General features: G+C 43.3%; 1 long non-coding RNA gene across 2 annotated transcripts in view; it reads left to right on the top strand.

The window, feature by feature from the left end:
* Positions 1-1,303: 1,303 nt before the first annotated feature.
* Positions 1,304-23,956, top strand: part of LOC143822740 (uncharacterized) — an 85,998-nt gene continuing 63,345 nt past the window's right edge. The window contains exons 1-2 of one of the 2 annotated variants that reach the window (XR_013226245.1): positions 1,304-1,474; positions 3,343-3,526. This is a non-coding gene — a long non-coding RNA (uncharacterized LOC143822740). The remainder of the gene's footprint in view (positions 1,475-3,342; positions 3,527-23,956) is intronic. The other variant, XR_013226242.1, reaches the window with a different exon arrangement.

Genomic DNA, 23,956 nt, shown 5'->3' with positions numbered 1-23,956 from the left:
AAAGAATTTAAACTGTTGTGGGCAGTGAAGGTGTTGACTGAAAAGTTTGTGCCTCTACCATGATATCCTAGCCAATCTAAGAATCGCTACCTTAAACTGAGCATGGACTTCCCTAGGACTTCACTATGTCCGAGTACAGTACTACAAATCTCCACAGCCCTTTAGTTGCCAAACAAACTGGTTCAGTTTGTGAGGCTCGTGATGATCTAGAAAGGCCCCCATTGTTACCTAGGCAAAAGTAGACCTGGCAGAAGATAGCAGATGGTAGACTTTTGGTCCATGCACCCAATTTCTCGTGGATCATGTTGCACTTTACGGTTATTGCAGCTCTCAGGTGGATCTTTGATCCATCATGGCACATGTTTGGTTCTTATACAAGTGTCCAAACACAGGACCCTTGAGTACAGATGAGTTATGCTCGATTATTAAAATATCCTTAGTGTTCATTCTTGCTTTGACCCTTCAAAATACATTGTTTTTATGGGGGTTCTAGTGAAATCAAAGTAGATAAACAAATACCTGAAATCATTCTTACCTAGTCCTGCACTATGGCTAAAAACCAATAATACATCCCATAATCTTTCCAGAAAAATGTTAGTGTCCCAGAATCCTTTGCAATTGTACAGGGATTTCTGAGCAAAGAAATAAAATAAAATCTTATTGCAGCAATTGTCAGCAAATAAATCCATGTGAAATGAGTAATTGAGAGCAGGAGTTTGAAAACCACAGGGCTAAAGTTTTATTCACTTGACTGGGGTTTATGCATTCATTTATTTTTGTTTGTTTTTTAATTACTCCCCCCTTTTTAGACAAAATAAGATTTTCTTGTTCAAGAAATTGTAAAATATATTTTCCATCAAAGATATGAACATATAGTATGGTATTTTAAGAACCAGCTACCATTTCATTAGGAACACCCTGGATTTAAACTCTCATTTTAACCTAGAGTTAACGAATTCTCAAATGGTTAAAATTAATCAATATACTTTATTCCTGTCACTAACAGAATAAATAATGTGCTCAGTATTTGTGCCGCTCAGAACATAGCAAATGACAAAGAATTGTTTGTATCAATATTTTCAGGGCTTTTTCTTTCTTTTCTTTTCTTTCTTTTTTTTTTTTTTTACAGTGCTGTACTTGCTAAACTGACAGTCCAGGCCGGCCTCCTTTCCAAGTTTTCCATCCTGCCTTATTGTCTATTCTGTTCAGCTATTTAAAAAATGTTGAATATCAACAATAGATTTCACGAGTGTATTGTCAACTTTTGTATGAAGCAATCTTAGTTGAATGAGAGGATCCCAGAGCTTATAGGCTCTTTTCTTTCCTCTCCTGTGCCGGCTCTGGATTCCTGCTTGAATGTGAGCCGCTGATAACGGGGCAAATTTCAGCTTTCGTTATTACATTTCATCCACATTATTCGTTTTGCCAAAATCTTTTAGGAAAAATCTTTCAAGCAAATTGCAGGAGACATCAGGTAAGTGCTCATCTTCTACAGACCAGGGGAGGGGAGCACAGGTCTGGCTTCTTCTGTTAATTTTGCATGGGTTTATGCAAGTATGTTTTATCACGATTGTTGCCTATGTTGCTTGCATGCCATAAAAACTTTCTGAGAACATCTGAATGTGGTTTCCCACTGAGCGATACCTTCACCTTGGCCGCGATCTGGAGCATTTATGGCTTGAGAGTTAAGTTCTGCTAAAATCAGTGAAAAGTGTGTTTCAAACTGTTAGCATGCAATTTAAGGTGGAAAAATAATTTGCTTTTTAAATCTTTCTCAGATGCTAAGAATATACTGTTAATAGTTTTTCCACAGCAGAGTTTTAAAATATCTACTGTCATACAGCAATGATGTGATGATGAAACAGGAAGGAAAATACTTTAAATCTTGCTATACTGCAACCGTTTCTGTAAAACTAATTTGGATCACATATTTGGGGTATAGCTTCTGCATTATCATTATTTCTGATTCCACAATTGTTAGCTAGAATTTATATTTTTATCATGTTGCGTTGACAAATGAATTTGCAACCAAATGACTCTTTTAATTGAATCTCCCATGTCCTACTCCTGGTACAAACAAGCATTGGTGCAAAAGAGGAAAAAGAGGGGGAAAAGAGGAAAAATTAGGAAGACTTCTGGAAAGATCAATCTTGTTGATTTACTTTCTTTTGGTTGTCGATGAACACATAGACAACGTTGGTCCAACAGATGGGATATGCTTGCTGTTTTCAAAACCATTTGCAGTTCTGGTAGAAGAGAAATAGCATCCTTTTTGTTGTATGAAATCTAAGTTATGGTAAAAATAACATCAGTCATTAGTTGAGAATCAGCAGTTGGTCACCTTGTGCACACAAGCACACCATACATGTTTGAGTGGAAAGATCTAGAGATGGTTCTGCGCTTTCAGTGATTGGGCAGGAAATAATATTTGGGGAGATATGCAGCTTGTCTTCACTGGTGTGAGGAAAACTGTGCTTGCTAAAATTTGCTCTCCACAACTGTTAATACTGCTGAATCTTATGTCTCTTTGGAGCTGTTTATAATAAGAGTTCCTGAGTAGGATTGACCCCCCACACACACACAGACACAACTAATGTTTCTTGAAATTGCTGGGATCCTACTCAAGAGCAGGGGCTTTTCCTGCTCCAAGGTATAGCAGGCAAGAAGATTTCCCTCAGCCATAGTCAACTTCTTATGTGAATGGTCAAGGTGACTGTTTAGATTCTTTTTATTTCCTGTCATATTATCAATTATCCTGCCAAGAAGCAGATACTGGACCTCCTTTTTTTTTAGAATAGGAAACCAACTTTAATTAATCCATCAGTAACTGGACCTAATTATTCTCGACAGTATTTAATTAATGGTTCATAGATACCTCACGTAATTAAGATTCCTTTAATAAGACCTTCTGTGACATTAAAATATATGACCTTTATCTTCCTTATCAAGCATACATTGACAATCCAGATTTGTCATTTTCACTAAAAGGTGCCGTTGGGCTAAATGGAACAGGCCATAAAATTAATCTAGCAAATTAGACTTGTTTGTTTCCTTTTCTCCCACTTCTCAAAGCCTAATAAGTTAGGTCTTTTAATTAGCAGCAGTAGTACAACTGTTCCACACTGTGTTTCTAATTATTAATTAATTTTTGTAACAAAAAGGTATTTTTGTAGTATATCAGGGGATGATGTGATTACGTGTGCTGTATTTCACATAAAAGGTGATGGCCAGCAATTCTTTACTAACTGTAATAATGGCCTCTTGAAAAAAATGTATTAAAAAAAAAGAATTTTGTTTCTGTACAGTTTTTCCTAAATGTTACAATGTCATTGCCCTTAACAGGAATAGCCCAGGCTAGCCTAATCTCATCAGGGTTGGGCCTGGCTAGTATTTGTACTGGATGTCTCCAAGGAATTCCAGGGTCACGACACAGAGGCAGGCAACGGCAAACCACCTCTGTGGGTCTCTTGCCTCCAAAACTGAACAACATTGCCATAGGTGGACTGCAATTTGATGACCAAAAAAGGTACCTGTTTTAGATAACATAGTAACATCAGTGTGCATGAAAGTTGACATCATCTGAGAAAGTAGGTCCCTGCCAAGCTGAAGTTACAATTTAAAAATGACTTAAAGGAGACAAGAATGAGAGGGGCAGGATGTAGCCAGAGGAATAAACAGGAAGAGCCGGTGTTCAGGTGAAGAGGGGGGCAGAGTTGTAACAGAGGCTTCTTTGGAAAGTTTTGAGGATGGGTTTGAGGGAAGTGTCAGCATTGCGCAGGTATTCTGTGAGGTAGATCTCTTCATAAACATAACCTTCATAAAGTATGGTCATGCATATTTGTATGCCTCCACAGTGCCATCCTAAACTGGGTTGTTCCCCATCTAAGTCAATTGAGGTCAAAGGTGTGTGACTTTGTCTAAAATTCTGCTGTCCATGTCTGGTGACTTGATTACTTAACCCTGGGTGATGATTATGGACCATGTGAAACCACCCTCTGTACTTTTAAATCCATTAAGAATCCATATGGTGTCTTATGACAATGACTCAAGTACTGACTGGTTGAGCAGGCTTGAGGTCACCAGTAGGGTGAGACAAGTAAGAGTCTCCAACTGCCATTGGCTGACCAGTGCAGGAAGGAGCAAGGTAGGCGGAAGGGGTTGAACTGCCTAAGAAAGGAGTAAGCAGGGTAATCCTGACAAGACAGCCAAGTTGCTGGAATTAGGAGACCCCTGTAGGTGGGCTAGGGAATTGAAAAGGTCAGAAGAAGGAACCCCTAGTGGGAAGGAAAACCAGATACCCTGAGAAGAAAGGTACATGTAGTATGACAGAGTGAAGTTCACATGTCAATGTGTACGTCTCTTGTGTTCAGTAAAAGATGACAAAGCATTGTTTGGCTATGGGGGACAAGCTCCTTTGGATGACTAGCAGCTTGGGTGAGGAGGAAAACATGGGGGTTCTCTACTTTCCATCTTGGATCTTGATCTGCTGTTTGACACACAGAGGTCTAGAGGCCATTTTCCTACTCATCCCTTGCAATCTTAATTTGCTGATGGAGGAGTGGGTGCAGGCTCTTCAATTAAAGAAGAGATAGAATTATCCACCCTGTAAAGAGGCTGACTGTTGAATCTCTGCTCCAGGTCTTGCCTCCTCTGCACCAGGGCAGTGTCTCATTCACAAATACAAAAAATAAATACCCCAGAAGGTACCTAATACTTCCTCTTAGTCTTTCACAAACAAAAAATGTTGGGGATATAAAAGAAAAATGCACTCCACAGTTTTATTGGGGGCTAGGGAGAGTGTGTGCCTCAGCTATCAGAAACTGGAGGAAATTTAAATTGGCTTAGGCACAAAGCTTAATTTGGAGCAGACTTGCTAGGTCCTGGCTTGTCTGCCCGCCCCCTGGACAAGGTTAAAGAGATTACACAGGGGTCTGTGTCAATGGCATCTGTAGTTAACCTTCTGAATGCTGTTTTAATGAGAGAAGCCGACACTGAGCATCCCGAAGAGACTTCCTCTGGACTTAGGCAAGTGCTTGAAATGCTGTTAATTGAGGCTGACAGGAGGATTGAACATTCCTGTTTATGTTGGGGGTCAGTTTCACCCGTTAAAAACAAACCTTCTTATACAGGTACTGTCCATATAGGAGAGATGAACACCTTCTCTCTGGTTTGAGGCTGGTTTGTGGTGCTTGAAGCTGCCAATCTGTTTCCCAGTACGTCTCTTGTAATTCTTTAACTGGTAGGTTGTCAACTTTTGGAACCAGCCCTTAGCAGCTTCCATGTTGTGGGGAAATCACCTGTTTATCTCCACAGCAAAAGAACATAAGAAAGCTAGTCCGCAGGTTTATTTTTCCAAGCTAGTCAAGCAATCCTGATGGCAGATAGGAATTCAGCAAATGGTTTTGCATCCTATACCATGCAGCAGAAGCTCCTCATGGTGAATTATTATAGATATATTTTGGATTTCTTGCAACACAAGCATTAAAATCTGGAACACATGCTCCCATTAAGAGAAGCTAAACTACTGAAAGCCATGAAACTAGGGTGACTTCTAGAGTTTTAATCATCACAGGAGTCAGTATCCAACTTTAATCCTAACCTGCAATAGTAGTACTCATGTTTTATGGCTGGGGTAGGATGGGATGTTTGTTGTTTTTAATTATAGATTTCCTAATTTTTTTGCTGTGTTTCTATTTTTGACTTAGGTCTTTATTTTCGACTCTCCCCTTTCTCCTTTTTTAAAAAAATCTTATAAAAGGCCAAACCTTTAACTATAAAGGCAGTAGTGAGGGCCCTGCTATACAGCAATTATCAGTAACATTCAGTTATATTTTTATCTATTCTGCCAAAGGGCTCTCTTCTGTTGCTTCTTTGGTGAGTTCCTGTTCTGAATTGTGATGTTCTCTGGTTCTTTAATTCTGCACAGCTGCCGATTCCTGCCCCAATGGGACTGTGTTCAGTTTGGGAGATTGAACTGAGCTGGTTTTCTCCAATCTGTCACTCAGGATTTGATAGAACAGAAAGTTTGCCTAACCTGTGAGCTGGATAGGCAACTGGACAAGATTGTGCCCGGTTGATGTTCTTCTTGAATGATCCCAGGAGCAAAATGTTCTAGGATGCATGACTGTCAGCTTTGGGCGTGTCAAAGTTTGAAGAGATTACACATTATGGTTATATCATCCCTACCTGCCTGTCTGCAGTGGAAGGACACGAAATTCCCAGAACTAATCAAGTCCACCTGAGGCAGCAGCACTTATATTTAAGACATCTGTAATACTATCAAAGGAAAATGAGCAAAAATTGAGAAAAATGGGAGGCATACCTCATTGCAATTATCTTTTGTTCTATCATGTTTTTTTTTCTTATTAGCACTGCAGAGAACATGTTCTTGTTTTATTACAATGAACTCGAGCAAAGTTTTTCAGTTATAGGCTTTTTGTCCCTACCCACCTTCCCCTCAAAAAAAAAAATGTTGTGAAGCTTATTTGTTACATTTATTCAGGTAACATTGCCATTAACATAAACCCCCAACCCCTTCCCTTCCCCAGTGAAAGAGGAAGAATTGCCATGTAGGAGAAAGTGATTGTCAAACAGGAGTTCTGTCACAGGTTACCTGTTACCTGTAACTGCTGTTACTGTTACCTGTTACCATGTGTTAATTGTATCCTTCCCTGTTTTCTGTAAACCACCCTGAGCCCTCGGGGAGGGCGGTATATAAATATAATAATAAATAAATAAGTCAATTTGGAGAGTGATATAGAGACGTGTTGGGTTCTTATCGGTTGCACAGAAAACAACACAAGGGACAGGGAAGGGGGAAAGGTTATGGTGGATAAGCAAGTGTTTCTTAGACCGTTTATGCACTGGGACCTTCACTGCCCCACCCCCCTGTCAGGAGCACAGAACGGGGGTGGATGAGGTGCACCAGGCCAAATGCTCCCCCATGTGGGTGAAGGAAAAGGTGGGGCAACCTGCCATGACTAAAACTCTAGCCTGCAGCCCAGCATGAAACCTCCAGTGCATAAACGGTCCTATACAGTAGGCCCAGGCTCAAACATTGCCCTTTTTTTTTATTTTTTACAAGATTTTCAGCCAGCAGATATTGAGATTGCCCCTTCTGTGCATAAGATGCTGTAAAGTAATGGGAAGTATTCATTAAGCAAGTTGTTGCTTTTCCCCTTAGTATGTTCACACTCTACCAACAATTATAAAGTGCTTTGGATCCCCAATGGGCAGAAGTGTGGGATATAAATATCCAAATAACTTTTGAAGAAGTCTACAAAGGCAACAAGGCTGACAAAAGCCTGAATAGTCCTGGAGGACAAACTCAAGTGATAGGTTTTTTTTTAAAATAACGTATTAATTTTTGCTTATAGGCTGTTTCAGTTATTGGTAGGAAACCAGAAGGAGCAAACTATCTCAGCAATGAAGATGTGGTGGGAATGTGAAGGATTAGAGAGCTTAATGTTCCGGCAAGAAGTTGATCAATAGTGACAATTCTCACAGTGCTTAATCAAACACTGAAGACAAGTGGCAGAGCAGCCAGACGGTGGCTGGGGATGGTGAGCAAAAAAGTAAACAAACTGTCCTGACAAGACATGTCAATTTATGTTAGTTAGTGGCTCATCTCATATAGACAGTGAAGGGGCTGAGACAGGCTGATGTGGATGGCATGGCATTTTCAGAAATGCCTTTCCAAATAATGATAGGGATAAGTTTGGCTGTTCCCATTGGCTGCAGAGGAACGGACGTGCAGTGATGGGTTTAAACTACAAGTCCAACAATATAGGCTAGATATCAGGAAATAAATGTTCACAGTCAGAGTAGTTCAGCAGTGGAATAGGCTGCCTAAGGAGGTGGTGAGCTCCCTCTCACTGGCAGTTTTCAAGCAAAGGTTGGGTACACACTTTTCTTGGATGCTTTAGGATGCTTTGGGCTGATCCTGCGTTGAGCAGGGGTTGGACTAGATGGCCTGTATGGGCCCTTCCAACTCTATGTTTCTGTGATTCTGAAGGTGATACTTGTGGCTGTATTTCACAGATCTGAAAGATATCTGCAGCCTGACAAATGACTATCCATTGATCTTGTTTTTTGCAGTCCCTAGCAGGCAGCAGTTAACATGAGGATTATCAAACTCCTGTCAGGCAGATGAACCATCTTGAGTTTAGTAACGTACAAATATGGTTGTAAGGATTGGAGCATTCACTAGGATGGCAGAGCCCTATACACAGAAAGTGATTAAAATATGAAATTTGCTACCAGAAGATGTAGTGATGGCTGCAGGATTTCAGCTTTAAATGGGGGATTCGATAGGACATTTCCGCACCCGTTAAATGTAGTGAAATGGTTACCTAATGTAGCCATTATATTCCAGTCCCTCCATATGACGTTTCCAACATCCAGCTTCTGGGCAGTAACTGTCTCGCTACATCCTCCATTTTAAAGCACAAGTTGGGGAATCGCATAAAGTTGATTCACCAACCTATTTAGTGCTAATAACTGGAGAGCAACCAGCAGAGGGAGGCTCAAACACACTAAAGGCATTCCGCCCTCACACACACCACCTTCTCCCTTGTTCTCGTGGACGGGAATTTCTTTTTAAAAATGGCTAACTTACTGGAGCAACAAATAGGCGGACATGCATGTAGGCAATGCCAGAAATAAAGTTTTTTTTTTCAAAGTTGTAACACAAAGCATGCCGCTCTAAATCTCTAAATTATTTAAAACATTTGTATCCTGCTTTATCTCCTCAGGCTCAAGTCAGCTAACCATGCAGCAATCTATTATCCCTCTAGGGAGGGTGGTATATAAATATAATAAATAAATGAATAAATAAGTTGCAAGAACCCAGAATATACCATGTGAATAGTTTTCTTGATCTGAAGCAACAGAACAAAGTTCGAGTCTAGTGGCACCTTTAAGACCAAAAATGTGTAATGCTGAGTAATCAAATCAAATAATTTATTTATGGTCATTTAGACCAAAATTTTAGAAGCACTACTATACAATAGCAGTTTGTAAAAGGGAAGGGAATACATTAAAAGGTTAAAAATGCATCAACAATAAAACTTAAAACTTTTCCACCATAAAAGCCAACATTTAGAAGCATTAACTGCCGTTGACTATTTTACACAGATAAAATGAGCCATAAAAGCAATAAAACTAATAAAGCTGTTAAAATATAAAACAAAAAACAAGACTAAGAGGCATGTAATACATCTACTAACCCAAAAACATAAGAAGCTCTGTGGACCTATTATGGCTATACATGAGTGACCCATTCTTTCCTAATTCTTAAAGCTAGCCACGCAAATTTTGCTACTTTGCTAGTTAACAAATTATCTATATCTGATAGCAATATTTGCAGGCGGTGCTTTCTCAGGTCGTGAGGGCATTCTAGAAGCATTGGTACTAATGCACCTGTGCGAATATGATTATAGTAATGTTGAGTATAAGTTTTATAAAAGCTTTCATGCACCAATTATCAATATTAGAATGCAGATTAAAAAAGCACAAATTAGCAATTGAAAACATTTGGTCTTTAAAACACAATTTAAGGACACAGAGAACAATATACCACACATAGTTTAAACAGGACTGGTTAAGGATTTGCAGGAGCCAAAACACCAGAGCAAGTTTAAGGATTCGTGGGGCCGTAGCAAAGTACAATTGCAGCAGGAGCAGCCAGGCTGGGGGTGGAGGGGACCCCAAAAGTGGAAAAGGGTTCACTCTGCATGCCCTTAAATAGGAAAAAGAGGCTATGGTCCTGATCCATGGGGGAAAGGCACCATGCGGGGCCTCTGGAAGCACGGAGCCTACAGCATGTTCTACATGGATAAACTGGCCCTGAATTTAAAATATTCTGTTTAAAATGGTGAATGCTACATAAAGCTAATTGCAGTGTGTATCAGTTCTAACGCAGTATCATTTGCATCTTTTATGTTTTTAAATTAAAATTGTGTCTATAGTCCAACAGGAAACTCATTGAGAATCCCCAGGGTTTTCCAGGTCAGCCAAGAGATAGATGCTAAGGCAGAGTTGCCAGCTCTGGGTTGGAAAATACCTACAGATTTTGGGGATGGACTCAGGAGTGGGTGGTATTTGGGACAAGGAAGGACCTCAATGGAGTAGAATTCCAAGGCAAGTGATCTATAATCCCAGGGGATTCCTGGGCATCTTTATGTTAAGGGGGCAAAATGCTGAGGCCCTGATCCTCCTGGAAGCTGAGAAGATGTGCAAACATGTTTTGTGATGCTGAGGTTTTGTTTGCATGGCATGATGGGAACCTTTGTCTGGATGCCCAGAGCGACCTCAGCAGCAGTGGTGCTCCCTTCCAGGCAATGACCAGGCCAGTCGCATCAGCAAGTGGTGACCTTTCAAGAACACACTGCAAGGTTGTGACCTTTCAAGAACTCACTGCAAGGAAAACTGCAAGGAGCACCCAAGTTTCCCAAGTACAAAGAGTGTACTTAGGCTGGAAATAGATGGGAGCAATGAATTCTCAGTGACAGTGAAAAAGTGCAGCAACTTCTGCTAAAGCAGAATCTGGAGTTAAAGAGTGGGTGTGTCTGTCGAAAATAATCAGAAGCCCCCAAACCTTGACCTTCCTTCCCCTCTCAGAGGACTCTTCAAATATTCAGCAAAATACTGGATGGAGTTTTTATCACCCTTTGGGTCTGATCCTCAGATCTGCATAATGGATGTGTGCAAATCAGAGTTTAATGTGTGCATGCATAAACAAAGGAATAATGGCTCATTTGGCTATTCACACCTGTGAATACCTCCTATGCACACATTACTGTGATAATTGTGCATGCAAATGGACACTTCCATTTGCATCTTGCCTTGGGCTTCTTGGGGAGTGAGGTGCAGGTAAAGTTAGCATTTTATTCAGGTGTATTTAAAATAATTCCCCATCGTAGTTTAGAACAGTAGAATACAACAGGCAGCCAGTGGCACCTTAAAGACTAAGGGAATTTATTTGTTAGCCTTGAAGGTGCCAATGTGGTGAGAAATTTAACAAGAGGTAGGAGAGTACCTCTTCCCAGTTGCAATGTATGGCTGTGAAAGTTGGACCATAAGGAAGGCCGAACGTCAAATAATTGAGGCTTTTGAACTCTAGTGCTGGAGAAGACTCTTGCGAGTCCCTTGGACTGCAAGGCGAACAAACCGGTCAGTCCTAGAGGAGATCAGCCCAGATTGCTCCTTAGAAGGCCAGATCCTGTAGATGAAACTCAAATACTTTGGCCACCTCATGAGAAGGAAGGACTCCCTGGAGAAGAGCCTAATGCTGGGAGCGATCGAGGGCAAAAGAAGAAGGGGACGACAGAGAATGAGGTGGATGGATGGAGTCACTGAAGCAGTCAGTACAAATTTAAATGGACTCTGGGGAATGGTAGAGAACAGGAAGGTCTGGAGGATCATTGTCCATGGGGTCTTGATGGGTCGGACACGAGGTCGCACCTAACAACAACAACAAAGGAGAGTAAGAAGAATCAGGTATAGTGGATGGCCTAAGACCAACCTCATTATCTAGGGTTCAGATCCCTATTCAGTGTCATGGACCCACCAGCTCCAGCAGAGTCAAGTGATGTAGAGGACTCCTCTGAGGAAGAGGCAGCCAGCAAACCTGACCCAAACTCAAAGCCAGTAATAAAGGCACTGCAGGAGGAGACAAACAAGGCTCCCCAGCCAGGTACCTCTACAATGTCCCTTCAGTCTTGAGTTGGCAACAGGGAGTCATCTGTTGGCCAGTTCACCTCCTCTTTCACTGTAGCCTCAGGAACAGTGTAGGAGGAAGATAAGGAGGGCACTGCAAGACAGACAACACAATGCCAGATTGGCGGCACAGCACGGGCTCCATATAAGCAATGAGGATGAGTGAGTAGTACTACTTGAGTGCTTTCAAGAGCAGGGCTGAGATGGCTGGCAGGTGCTTGGTGTGATGTATATAAGCAGCAAACTAGGAAGGGGCCATATGGAAATAATGTGTCTGATAGCTACTATAGCCTGTATTCTGGACTGATTTCCTTGTCTCTGACCTTGGCTTGTGCTCTAGAACAGGGGTAGTCAACCTGTGGTCCTCCAGATGTTCAAGGACTAAAATTCCCATGAGCCTCTGCCAGCAAACGTTGGCAGGGGCTCATGGGAATTGTAGTCCATGGACATCTGGAGGACCACAGGTTGACTACCCCTGCTCTAGAACTTTGTTTTTGATTTCCTCTTGGACTTGAAGCTGTGGGTGTTATCTAACTGATGTCTGGAGCAGTATTTTGCAAAACATTAAGGCTAGAACTTGATTCACTAAATATTTCTTATTGGTTAAAATATTCCTGTCTTGCCTTTGCAGCCAAATAGGACTCTTAAGGTTACTGTGTGTCTGCAATCAGGGCACTCAGCCAAGAAGCTTACTGTGTGACTTTGCATCAAACAGATACTTTGCATCTTAGATTAATCTACTTCAGAAGGTTGTTATGAAGACAAAATAGGGGAGCATGTATTCCACTCTGCGGTTTTAGGCAAAACAAACAAACAGGTATCCAGAGGTTAAACTGGAGTGTACAAATTTTCCTCTTTATAAGCCAGTGTAAGTGAAACAATTTACAAAAGCATCTGTTTATTTATTTACATTTTTATCCCACCTTTCTTCCAATTAGTCCTGGGAAGACACATGTTTCTGTCGTGTTTGTTTTTCACAACAATTATATGAGGCAGGTTAGACTGAGAGAGGGTGACTGGCCCAAGCCACCAGCAGCACATCCTAAGAATGCTTTCCTAGGGAGAAGAATAATAGTAATAGAAGAGTAACAGAACAGGAATAATAACCCTGCCTAGGATTGCACGGCCAGGGACCTTCACAGCAGAATGCAGGGGATTTGAACCTTGGCCTCGCAGACTCTGGTTCAGAATCTCTCAACTTGATGGCCTTCAAAGGGTTACCCAAAAGGATGGGAGTTAATTAATTTTTATATAGTTAATTAATTTTTATATAGATTGTTCATGTGTTAAACATGGGCTTGGAGCGGGTGAGAAGGGGAGGGGTTCAGTGGGCATGTACACAGCTATGATTTCCGACCATATTGTTTAGATTGTTAGATTGTTAATAATTGTTAATAAGATTGTTTTATGTACTGTTGTTGTTCTTATGTAAACCGCCCTGAGCCCCTGGGGAGGGCGGTATATAAATATAAATAAATAAATACCACTTCACACCACTTCTAGGGTTTCTCACAGCGTGATGAAGGTTTCAGCGGTCTCTTAATGGTAAAAAAGTTGAGAAAGGTTTCTCTAATTCAATATTCTACGTGCTACTGAACTGGTAGGGAGTTTGGGCAAGGAGGTCTGTGTTTTAAAAGGAGGAAGTTTTCTTCCACTTGTCACATCCATGCCCTTTGGGATCCCCACATTCCTTTCAATTGCAAATTTCTTGTATCCTTAAAAAGCTACCATTTCAAATGTGACAACATTTCTGGAGATGTTTTGCCTGTGAAAGATCAATTTCCCCATGGCACTGTTCAATGGTGCAAGGTAAACCTGCCAAGAACTGATGGGAAATTTATCACTTGTTTTACCATTGTAAAAACACAACACTGATTTCTCATAGCCAATTAGAAAGGAAATTATTTTCTCAATTTACAAAGTTCGAGGTCAAAGGCACCTTCAAGACCAACAAAATTTAATACTGGATATCAGCTTTTGTATCTGAAAAAGTGTCTGTGTGCACACAAAAGCTGATAATCAGAATTAAACTTTGTTGGTCTTAAAGGTGCCATCAGACTCAAAATTTGCTCCAGACCAATAGGACTACCCACCAAAATAAATTATCAATTTTCATTGTGCATTGGCTTTACCACAATGCGCCCTCTTCTGGAGTCTCAGCATATGTTCTCGTTTAACAAGCTTGGGGGAAATGCACAAACCGACTGAAGGTTGCTACAAAAACAATCAAGGAACCTGTTCTTAAAAAAAAATTGCTTTGCACTTATTAATATGATTCAGATCTCGCTCTATGCAATTTATAGCAACTTTTCCAAAGGCAAACATATTTGTTCCCAATGTGCACAATCTAAAAGCTTAAATAGCTTGTGAGATAAAATAAATTTGTGGAAATTATGTTTTTGTATATCGCCTTGCAGGGTGGGAGTCTTGGCCTACTGATTACGCTTACCACTTGCTGGCGTGAAAAGGCCACAACTTTACAAACAACAACCCTGAGAAGGTTGGCAAGGCAGAGGGTTAGGAGCTGGAGCAGTCAGCCGACTGCTCTATTTTCCTCCTGGCAACAGCTTGAACCCTTCCCGCCCTAATTCCCATCCGAGAATGCAGGCCTCCACGCCGCTGCCTTTCCTCTCCCGGGAAGTGTCCCACCCTGGACGGCAGAGGAGGCACAAACCTCTTCTGGATCCGTCCAGGGCCACCTGGCTCTGTGAAATCCATGCCTCACCCAGCCAGGCTTGACACCCACTCACAGCCTGCCACTTCTTTAAAGAGGCCCCTTTCCTGGGGAGTAGGCCAGGCAGGGTGTACTCCCCCCCTAAACCATCTCCGTTCTCTGCCAACCGGAAAGTTGTGACAAAATAGCGCATAACAGGCAATACAACCCATGTGCCCCAACACCAGCCAACCAGGGCTTCCAACAGCCCAACCACCAAAATAGTAGGGAGGGAGGGTGAGGATCCCGGCCGTGTCCTGGCTGAAGAGGGAAGGCAGAGCACGAGGCGCACTACTGCGCATGCACCTGCCCCCCCTCGGCCAATCCCAGAGTGACACACTGCCCTTAGCTGCATGTACACTCCGGGCTCTCCTCCCCTTTCCGGCATCCTCCCCCCGCCTGCCCCACCCACCATGGCAATCACGGCCTCAGATCAAGCCAATCCGCAGATTGCCTTGCAGGGTGGGAGTCTTGGGCTAATGAATATGCTTACCACTTGCTGGCATGAAAAGCCCACAACTTTATTAACAACAACCTTGAGAGGTTCAAATGAGTAGCCGTGTTGGTCTGACGTAGCACAATAAAATCAGAGTCCAGTAGCACCTCTAAGACCAACAAAGATTTATTCAAAGTGTGAGCTTTCAAGTGCAAGCACTCTTCGTCAGACTAAGAACTGACCATCATAACAGTAGGAATATATAAGCAAAAGTTAATCTTGTTCCATTAGTAAACTGTGTCATAGCATCCAAACACAGCCATATGATAACTCCCTGCCCAACCAGCCAATCACTTGCCGCCCACCCAAGCCACTCACCACCACCCTGCAGCTTAAACTTTGGCCTTTCCATGGGCTGGGGGCCCAGGCGGTGGCCTCAACCTCCTGTCCCCAGCCCACTGTCACCCTGAGGCTGAGCCCCCCAACCCCTCCTGGGTGGGACCACCCCAGCCAGGTCACCCACACCCATAAGGCTCTCGCCCGCTGCCCCACCCTACCCCCCCCCCGAGGCAGGCTCCACTAAGTCCAGCTGCTCCCTTCCATTGTGCCGCATATAACTCCCGGCCCTCTCGGGGCCCATTATCACACTGCCAGGGAGGAAGAAAAGCGGGGGGCCCTGGGTGCTCCCTGGCCAGGCTCCACTGCGACCTTCCTGGGTGCCGCAAGGTGCATCTGGCAGGGTGGGCGGGTAAACCCTGGAGTCCTGCAGCCTTTACCCCTTCGGCCATCCCCAGCCAGGGATATCCATCAGTGCTGCAGGCTGGCCACTCTGACTTTTCGCCGCCGATCCGGTTAGCTAGAGTTGATTTTTTGTTTTGTTTTTTTGGAGAAGGATGCAGAGAGCCGGGCAAACACGTCTAAGCCCGTCTGTGTCCCAGCCAAAGAGGGAGGGCAGAGCATGAGGCGCACTAGTGCGCCTGTTCCCCTTTGGCCAATCCTGGAGAGACACTCTGCCCTAGCCGCATTCTGGCCCTCCTCTCCTTCCCCCCGCCCCTCCTGCCCGCCCCACCCGCCTCGGCAATGGCAGCCTCAGCTCAAACCGAGCTGCAGACTGCTGAGAACGTCTATTGTTAGTATTAGTCTCTTTTGTTGCATAGACTTTGCTGTTTTGTTTTATTTGGCTCTTGTGCTAAAACTATATTAAATAAACGTGCTGCAAAATGGAACAAGGTGAGCAGAGCAAAATCTAAGGTGTGATGGTGACACTTATGTGAAAATGTCACTGGGTATATGCACTTATAGCCACTTAGTATAAATCCCCTTGCAATTATGTTCTGATCAGGAGAAAGTCCCACTGCATTGAATTGGGTTTCTTGGGATCTGTCTAGTCAAGTCAAGAGAGAGAGACTTGCAATATTACCAACTAACCATGGAAGTTTTGTGGGCTTTTCGCTGCAGCTTGATGTCAGCAAAGGATGTTTTCAGGGCATGGGGCCTTATCCCCTAGGAATAGCCCTGCTCACATGTTACAGTGAACACACCCAGCTCCTGCCTGTACACGTGTAGGGAAGAACCAATAAGTTTTCACTTCAAAAATGAAACCAGGGACCAAAATCTGGATAAATGTTGGGTTTAGGTCTTTACAGGCATGGAGCATAACATGAGAATTACTCCACACACATATAAAGAAAAATCAAAGTGTACAGTGTATACAGAGTGACGTGCTTTCAGTCTGTCTTGTGAACAGGGCTAACATCTGCAGTTCAAGCAATTGTGAAAAGTATAAGAGCTGACAGAAAAGTTGGTAATGCATATTTTAGTACTCTTGTCTGTGTTTAAATGTTTGCTTAATCATGTTTTGAGAACTTAAAAGCTAAGTTTACGCCCTGTCCAGGATGGCCCAGATTAGCTTGATCTAATCAGAGATCAGAAATAAGCAGGGACAACCCTTCTAAGTGTTAAGATGGGAGTCCACCAAGGAGGCAGCCAATGGCAAACCACCTCTGTTAGTCTGTTCCCTTGAAAACCCTATGGGGGTTCGCTGCACTTGATACATGTTTCCGTCACACTGGCCTCAAATATCTGCTCTGCCATGGAAGCTCATCCATCTCTCTCAGCCTAGCCCATCACACAGGATAGTTCTTGGGAGAACAAAAATGATGTCAGCCACTTCAGGTCTCCCTTGGGGAGGAGAGCAGGGTAGAAATATGTAAAGGTAAATAAATCAGTTCTGGTGGGGCAGGGATTAACATGGACCTGCCTGTCTTTTGTGGAAAAGATTAAGAAATCCCACATCTATCAGGACAGATACATCATTTAAGATTCAAAGCAGATAACAAACCCAAGTATTTGATAATGCTCCCTCCTCTCCTCAGAATTCAAAGTGCACCTCTTCTGATAAGGAAATGAGGCTGAGACGGGAATACAGGCAGCTCCACCCAAGGTCTATGCAAGGAGGCCCTGAAGGAATTACCATTTGCATAAGGGGCCACCACAGGCAGAATGAGGCAGGCCCCTGTTTGGCGCCTGTGATTCATGTCCATCCACGATATAGAACTGAGCTTCAGATTGATACCAGGCCCAGAGGAAATGAAACTGGGGGGCCTAAACACATATTCTGATGGACCCCTTGCCCCCCACTGGCTTTGCAATAAAAAGGTAAAGGTATCCCCTGTGCAAGCACCGGGTCATGTCTGACCCTTGGGGTGATGCCCTCTAGCGTTTTCATGGCAGACTCAATACGGGGTGGTTTGCCAGTGCCTTCCCCAGTCATTACCGTTTACCCCCCAGCAAGCTGGGTACTCATTTTACCAACCTCGGAAGGATGGAAGGCTGAGTCAACCTTGAGCCGGCTGCTGGGATCGAACTCCCAGCCTCATGGGCAGAGCTTTCAGACTGCATTTCTGCTGCCTTAACACTCTGCACCACAAGAGGCTTTGCAATAGCCTGATCCTAAATAGTAAGGAATAATATTTCATCCTTGCACTCTGGAAAATTATACCTCTTTATTTGTAGGCCTGAAGTGGTTTAGATTATTTCCCCCTCCACCAGTTATTTAGTACATTTTTCTCTGAGGTTTTTCCCCTCCATTTATAACCTTTTTTTGTGAATCTTCTGTTTAATTCTCACAAGCTGAGCTTGGGTGACTGGCCCATGGTTACCCAGCAAGCTTCTAGGGCAGAGAAGGGATTCAAATCTGGCTTTCCCAGGTCCTAGTCCAACGTTCTAACTCCTATATAATGCTGGCTCTCCATATTTATGTCAATAAGGGAAAAGAAAAAAGGCCAGTTACAGGACCATGTCTTTGCTCAACCAGGCTTAAAGCAGGGAGTAGGTGAGGGGTTAATCAAAGGCTTAAATACAAGCAAATGACAGGAATAAAAAAATAGTTAGACCTGTTCTCATGCATTCAACAGTTCCTGGCCAACCAGAACTGTGGATCAGGTTAGAGTACCAGAGTAGGATGTGGAGCAGCCAGCTGTAAATCTCCATGCTAGTGTGGAAGCCTACCTTACAGGAGTGCACTTGTGCAAACAAAATGGGGGGGGGGGGGAGAAAATGATTCTGGATCCTGCTTTGACTTTCCAAGGGGTTAGGGCAATTGTGGTTTAAATGGGGGAACTATTTTTCCTTAGGAAAAAGCAAGGAGGAGTACTTCCTCTCTTTTTTTATTATCAGCCTCGATCCCAGCTGCCCTTCAGTGCTTTGTAGGGCCAAATTATGCTTTTGAAGTGATGTAGTCCTCCTGGTTCACACATTCCCCACCACCTACTTTTAAGGGTTAAATTACACAACACAGGTTTCATTGACAAAGAATATATAATCAAAATTCTGTGGTGCAAATCTCAGTAGGAAACAGACCCTACCACTTTCCACAAACTGAAATATGCAGATAGCACTGTCCTGTCTCACAGGGTTGTTTGTAAGGATTTCCAAAGACAATGTCTGCAATCCTCTTTGAACTCCAGATTGCTTATACATTTGAAGGCATCCATAAACTGCCTTTACATATTGATAGCGTTAATAAACCAGCCAAGAATAGGACTTAATACCGTATTCTAAACATATTCTTCAACGGTAGATGCGGTATGATCTTTTTAGGCTACAGATAAGTTTACACAGATATTGACAAGAAACTGATGGTCTGTATTCACCACTGGCTCTTTTGCTGTTTAGTACCCATCCTCCAAGAAAACCAAGCACAGAACCATTTTGTTGTTGCTGTTTAGTTTATATTAGTTAACTAGGGGCAAAGCCCGTTGTATCCAGGAATACAGCAGGCGCTAGAGGTTGGCGGTGGGAAGAGGAAGGGGAGGAGTTGTTCAGTCTATAAGGGCACGGGGTTGAATATGTGTGTTGTGTGGGAGGTTGTGGTGACGTGGTGACAAATGAGGGCATGGGTGTGGAGATAGGGGTGTCAAGAACCTGTGGTTTGGAATGTTTGTTGAGTGTGGGACTGGACTGAACATTCCAGATCCGTCTCTTCAGATATGTGAAGGGAAAATAAGACTGGGGACTCTTCTTAGGGGGAGATTACATGACAACCAATTCCCCCCAGTTCTGCATCATTTCCCTTCTTGTGTGAATTAGGCCACAGACACCGAAATGTCCCCTGCCCTAATGCACATGGGGTAGTCACAGTACACAGGTGTCCACCCTGCTCCTTCTGTCTCCATTTTTTCACTGTTGATAAAATGTTATGTGCCCACATGCTTCTTTCATGGTTGATCCTTAGAAGAAGAACTGGATTTTTATACCCTGCTGTTTACTCCAAAGGTGTCTCAAAGCAGTTTAAATCACCCTTTCCCTTCGTCTCTCCACAATAGACAACCTGTGAGGGATGTGGGGTTGTGAGAGGTCTGAGAGAAAGGGAAATGAGCCACAGTGACCCAGCTGGCCTCAGGTGTCTCAAAGCAGTTTCCAATCGCCTTCCCTTCCTCTCCCCATAGCAGACTCCCTGTGAGGGAGGTGGAGTAGAGAGCCTCACATGGAAGCTGGCAACCCTAAGAGGAGGTGCACAGCAGTCTTGACCTTAGTACGCACTCACCAGCCTCCTGCCAGCTCTGTCAGTGTTCTGAGGCAAAGTGAAGGGAGTTACAGTTGGACGAAACAGTTAGGACAGCCTTGGGGTGAAAACAGCTGTTGCAGCCTGTCCAAGCCTCTGTTCTCATCCCCCTCAGCAGCCCTATCAACCTCTCCCTGCAAACTGGCAGTGATGTCTCCAGATTGTCCCTGGCTGGGCTGGGCTGGGCGGGCCCTATCAGAACTTTGGCCCAATGATTGGGCCACAGTCCTGATTCCAGTTGGCCCCTGCTTCTGACAGGTCACGCCCACTCTCTGCCCACTTAGCCCTTAGCAAATTATTATATTTGCTAATTATTATATAGGGAAATATGAGCCTCTTGTGGCGCAGAGTGGTAAGGCAGCCGTCTGACAGCTTTGCCCATGAGGCTGGGAGTTCAATCCCAGCAGCCGGCTCAAGGTTGACTCAGCCTTCCATCCTTCCGAGGTCGGTAAAATGAGTACCCAGCTTGCTGGGGGGTAAAACGGTAATGACTGGGGAAGGCACTGGCAAACCACCCTGTATTGAGTCTGCCATGAAAACGCTGGAGGGCGTCACCCCAAGGGTCAGACATGACCCGGTGCTTGCACAGGGGATACCTTTACCTTTACCTTATATAGGGAAATATAGTAACAAAAGAATCAGAGAAGATGGGCTGGCAGGATGCCCCAGACTGGGATTTTAAATCATGCAACAGTTTATTCTCATTTGTGTTTCTTCTCCTCCTCCACACACACACCCCACCCCCATCCTACTTTCCTTATATAAAATGAACATCTGTAATTGAAAAGCAAGGAGGTCCCTGGCTCACAGAAAAAGGTGTTGGTGAGAGCTGGAGCCAGCTCATTCTCTTCCTATCATGGGGCAGGTTCACATTGTCTGTTCTTTAGAACTAATTTCTAGCCTGATCAAAAGGCCCACATTATTGAAAAGGTAGTAATGACTATTCATTTGCTTGAAACCTCTATTCTCTGGGTTGGCGCAAGCTTTATATAGCAACTGCTATTTTCCTTCTTTTTTTTAAGGGAGAGAGAGAAAGGGGAAACTCATTTATGGCCTCTCTAATGTCAATTAAAGTAGGCTATATTTTAATTATTTCTCCCTTACAGAAGCCTTTTCAGGGTCTCAATTTGCTATGATATAGGGTATATTTAGGGAACAATGCAGAACACCTTTCCTATTCCAGCCCCAGAATGTGGGCAAATGTAGATTTGGAGGGAAATTTGCCATTAATGAAGATTTGTTTTATTTGCACATCAGCAAGTTAGATCTGTACAATTAGCATCTGATTTCATTAATAAAATAATCACATAAAGAAGCCAGAGGGCCAGGTATTGTTAGAAAATATTGTTCAGTTGGGGGGTGGGGAGGTCGGGAAGAGATACTTTGAGATGGAAGTATCATTTGCAAAGTAGGGGCATAGTTTTATCTTGTATATCATAATCAGGATGGAAAACAGTAATTTATAAAAATTATAACAATCAAAAGTAAGTGATCCCATGTGGAAAGGCAGTGCAGAACATTAGGTCCATGAACAACCATTCAATACGACTATTGCAATTTTTAAAAAGATTAAATATATACATTCAGTTTGTGGAATAGCATGGAAATTAAAATTGATTTATGCACACAGATTCCTATGCCACATTGCCTTCAGATGAAAAATATAAACATTTGGGTTTACTGGACACTCCAGGCCTAAATATATAAATTCTGTCCTGCCCCCCAGTCCAGATTTCTGTTATCAGCGGCAATTATTAAATTGGGTTTCTAATAAAGAGGAACCCAGGGATTTGAACACTGCAATTCTAAAAGCACTTTCTTGGAATGAAACCCCCCATTGAATAGTCTTGACTAATATTCTGAATAGATCTGCATAAGACTACACTGTAAGGCAAATTTAGAGACATTTACTTCAGTGGAACTTGATCTTGTTGCAGTATTGAGAGCATTCCCCTCCTTAACTACAACAGAAAAAGGGATGCACAATTTTTGTATCTTTACTGGCATAAGAGCCCTGCTGGATCAGACCAGTGGTCCATCAAGCCCAGCATCCTGTCTCACACAGTGATCAACCAACTGAATTTGCTGACGTCCCCGAGTAAGAATACCCAGAGTAATGCAGGCAGTCAAAAGACAGACAGCTTGGGGTAGTGACTAAGAGTGGTGGCTTCTAATCTGGTGAGGCATGTTTGATTCCTCTCTCCTCCACATGCAGCCAGCTGGGGGAACTGGACTTCGTCACCTAGTAGGGTTCAGACTGAGCAGTCCTGTCAGAACTCTCTGAGCCTCACCTCCCTCACAGGGTGTCTGTTGCGGAGAGAGGAAAGGGAAGGCGACTGTAAGCCACTTTGAGACTCCTTCAGGTAGAGAAATGATGATGATGTTATCCATTCAGTTGTGTCCGACCGTCAGCAATTCTATAGGAAAGTTTCCTCCAATCATCTCTGTAAATAACCGCTTCTTTCAGTTGGTTCATGGTCATCCTGGTATTGGCTTTGATCGTGTCGAGCCAGTGGATCCTTTGGTGACCACGTTTCCTTTTGCCACTGACCATGCCGGGCATTAATGATTTTTCTAATGAGTCTGATCACATGATGTGTCCAAAGTAAGTGAGCTTTAGCTGTAATAGCTTGCCTCTTAATGACATAGTTGGTTTGCTCCTCTCTAAAACTATCTTGTTGGCAACTTTGGCTTTCCATGGTATTCGCAGCATTCGTCTCCAACACCATAATTCAAAAGTGGGGTATAAAAACCAACTCTTCTTCTTCAATAGTTTGACTGGGAATTTCTGTGCATAACATCTCTGTAAGAGAGCAGCTTTTTCCTTGTCTTTTGGCCACCCAGGAGAAACAAGATATCCTTATTAGCTTCTGCCTGCCCTTAACTTTTCCCACTGTATTGAACCATATTTTTTTAAATAAATAGAATCATAGAATCATAGAGTTGGAAGGGGCCATACAGGCCATCTAGTCCAACCCCCAGTAATAAATAAAATAATAAAATCCTGGATGATATCTGGACATATGAGAGATAGATTGTTGAAGAGACGAACAGACAACCTCCAGTTGTGCAGTTGTGTGTGTGAGGAGACTTTTTGAAGAAAAAAAGACGACAGGTGGAGAGGGATCTGAATTCAAAGTTTCCCAGTTCTCCAGGCAGGCAAGTGCTTGCTATGGCACAGTGAAGATCGTCCCAATGCACCACAAGGCCTGGGTTCCCTCCTAAAACAGGCAGATGGGCTGTGCTTGCTCTGGAGAGTTCACTATGGAGGGAGAGCACTCTGTGCATGCTCAGATGTACATTATTGTATGTTGTGTCACCTCATACCTCATCTCTTCCTTTAAAAGGACTCAGGGATGGGCAATGACAGAAGCAGTTATGCTGAGCTGGGATCCTTGAAGCAAGAGGAATGCATTGGGAAGATCAAAAGGAAATAATTTATTGGAAGCTCTGCTGCATCAGATTAAAGATACATCTGGTCCACGATTATATGTCCACTCATGTCCTATAACCTTCCCCCGTTGTTGAACCCAAGCAGTTGGTATACTGCCTTTAAATATAGAGTGTCTATTCAGCAAAAGTGACTGATTAATATACCCTCTTCCATGATTCCAAGCCTGTGCTAAAGTCATAAAGGCTAGAGCAGGGGTAATCAAACTGCGGCCCTCCAGATGTCCATGGACTACAATTCCCATGAGCCCTTGCCAGCGAATGCTGGCAGGGGCTCCTGGGAATTGTAGTCCATGGACATCTGGAGGGCCGCAGTTTGACTACCCCTGGGCTAGAGAGTCAGATCAGGAACTGGGATCCCCCATGCTGAATCCCCATTCAGCCATGATAGCTTGCGGGGGGACCTTAGGCCACCCACATATCCTCAGGCTAGCCTACCTCAGAAGGATTGTTGTGAGAATAAAAGGGAGGGGAAGAGAGCTTTATTAAGTGAGGGGTAAATAAAATACATGAATAAATTTAGTTTGCTCTGAGAGACAGCTTGGTGTAGTGGTTAGTGGCAAGCTGGGTTTGA

This window comes from Paroedura picta, chromosome 13 (genome assembly GCF_049243985.1).
Source record: "Paroedura picta isolate Pp20150507F chromosome 13, Ppicta_v3.0, whole genome shotgun sequence".
Taxonomy (NCBI): domain Eukaryota; kingdom Metazoa; phylum Chordata; class Lepidosauria; order Squamata; family Gekkonidae; genus Paroedura; species Paroedura picta.
The sequence above is the reverse complement of the archived record's forward strand: the minus strand, read 5'-3'. Positions and strand labels throughout refer to the sequence as shown.